Source organism: Chrysemys picta, unplaced genomic scaffold (assembly GCF_011386835.1).
Source record: "Chrysemys picta bellii isolate R12L10 unplaced genomic scaffold, ASM1138683v2 scaf5882, whole genome shotgun sequence".
NCBI lineage: Eukaryota > Metazoa > Chordata > Testudines > Emydidae > Chrysemys > Chrysemys picta.
The window spans coordinates 1-2,146 of NW_027058582.1; the positions used below are offsets into that span (position 1 = coordinate 1).

Genomic DNA, 2,146 nt, shown 5'->3' on the forward strand with positions numbered 1-2,146 from the left:
GTTCCGCAGCATGGCCTGGGATGGCTCCTCACAGCTCCTGAAGTGTGTCTGGAAGTGCTTGGTAGGTGGATTCCTTGTGCCTTGAGAGTGGTGAATGGTGACTTGAGGGAGACCTTTCTAACCCCACACCCTGAGTACCCATCCGCTTCGGTCGGGCGGCAGGACTCTATTCCAGGCTCTCTGCTGGTTCATTTCTGCATGAGTTACAATCCCTTCACATTTTTGAAATTTTTCTCCACAACTGTCAGACCTCCAAACTTGTGTCTTTTAAAATGAAAGCTGAGGTTCTGGAGAACACACTAGTAACTCCAGAGAGGTGCTGCTATGGTGTATGGGCTCATACTGGCTGTTGCTTTGCCCTGGCTGTGTGCTTTGGCTTTCCTGGCCCCTTCGCTGTGGGAAGAACATGTCATTTGTATATTGCGCATTTCTTCCTTCTTCCCTCCTAGATGCAGAACAACGAGAGCCACATGCCCAAATTCCTGTTCCAGGCCTTAGAGTACCTGGAAAGCTCACAGACAACAATAAGGCATTCTGCAGCCCTGTTCATTGGTAAGCAGAGAAATTCACTTGATCTTTTTTGAACTGCTTCCTTCAAAGCCCTTTTCTAGACTTCTGGTGTGTGTGTGTGAGAGAGAGAGAGACAGAATTAACATGTATTCCAAGATTAAGGGAGCAATTTAGCTGTATTGATTGCACCAACTTCCCCTGCCCACAACAACTCTTTGGCTGCGCCTAGTGGAAACCCGCATGATGTGAATTCAATCTCCTTTGGAAATCAGCCTCTCAGTAACTTCTGTGCATCAGATGCTTTTATGTGCTTTGTGAGCAGATGGAAGGAATGTATTGAATTTCCCAAGGGCTGTCTTGGGGGAATGGCTGCACCTTTAGCAGTTTTCAGCGAAGGATTTGAAAAGTAATGAGATCCATTGTATGTCTAGGAAATACTATCCGCCATTACTGCGACTTGTTGTCTGAAACCGTGACTGAAGATGGCATCTCCCGCCTGTATGAAGGTAAGGAAATAGCTCTGTGTGTTTGTGCCTCTGTGGGAAGTACAGGGGTGCAGCACAAGGCCTGAACACAGGTTTGAATGTGTCCCTCTGTGGCTAAGGACAGCGTTTAAAGAAGAAGGATGGTCACACAAGCTTTCATCGAGGTCCCACAAGATGTGTACGGGAGCAGGGGATAACCATCCCTAGCTCCTAGCATAGAGGTAGCCTTAGAGCTGTGTGGGGAGACTGTCTTCAGAAAGGTCAGAAAGTCTCTAAAGGAAGGCCGGACAGAATTGAAAAGGGCTGTTGTTATTATTAAGCATGATGATGATGATGACAATTACCCTCTGTAGGGAAAAATTCATCACCAGCCCTCTCTGTAAGGGAGTGATTGCAGGCCAGGGAACCACTCAGAGGTTGGTTATCAGCTCATAGGAAATCCCCTGAGTGCACATGGGAAACATCTTTCCCTGTGACCTCTTAAGGAATGAAGGCACAGGGCCACAAAGGATTTCAGTCTAAATTCCTTTGCGGATCTGTGCATAAATGTTTGATGATTTAACACCTCTGCTGTTGACACTTTTTTGTTACGTCCCAGGAACAATTGCCCCCACCTGCCTGTGTTTTAGTGTGTGGACATGTGTGTGGACGTGTGTATCCTGGGGGAGGGGGAAGTTACGCACAGAATGGGGTCTCCTCTCTGTCCAGGGCTATTTTGGGAGTAGCAGAGTTGTTGTTTCTGTGCCCCCAGACTCTTGGGTAGTTAATAGCATGTGGCAACGGCCATCTGAAGGGGAGATTTCCTAGGCACCAGTCACATCAGCACCATGGGGCTTTCAACCCGTTTCCTCTTTGTTTCAGCTTTTCAGGAAGTGCCTTTGACATCTGACAGGACCACAGGGTGCATCCTCAGGAGACATTACAAATGGCTGCAGAAGCTGGGAAATCTTGTGTCAGGTTCTGCATTCGACTAGGGAACTGTGACCGACACAGAAGACCTCTTTGTCCTGCTATGGTACGTACAACAGACGCTTATCAACTTTTTGGTGTCCCGAGCCTCTGTTTGCCAGAAGCTGGGAATGGGTGACAGGGGATTGATCACTACATGATTACGTGTCTGTTCATTCGCTCTGGGGCACCTGGCATTGGCC

At 48.0% G+C, this 2,146-nt stretch overlaps 1 long non-coding RNA gene across 1 annotated transcript; it reads left to right on the top strand.

Moving 5' to 3' along the window:
* The first annotated feature begins 63 nt into the window (after positions 1 to 63).
* On the top strand, positions 64 to 1,932 carry LOC135980677 (uncharacterized). Its single transcript, XR_010597617.1, has 3 exons — positions 64 to 552; positions 942 to 1,016; positions 1,857 to 1,932. It is a non-coding gene; the product is annotated as an uncharacterized LOC135980677 (long non-coding RNA).
* The last annotated feature ends 214 nt before the right edge of the window (positions 1,933 to 2,146 follow it).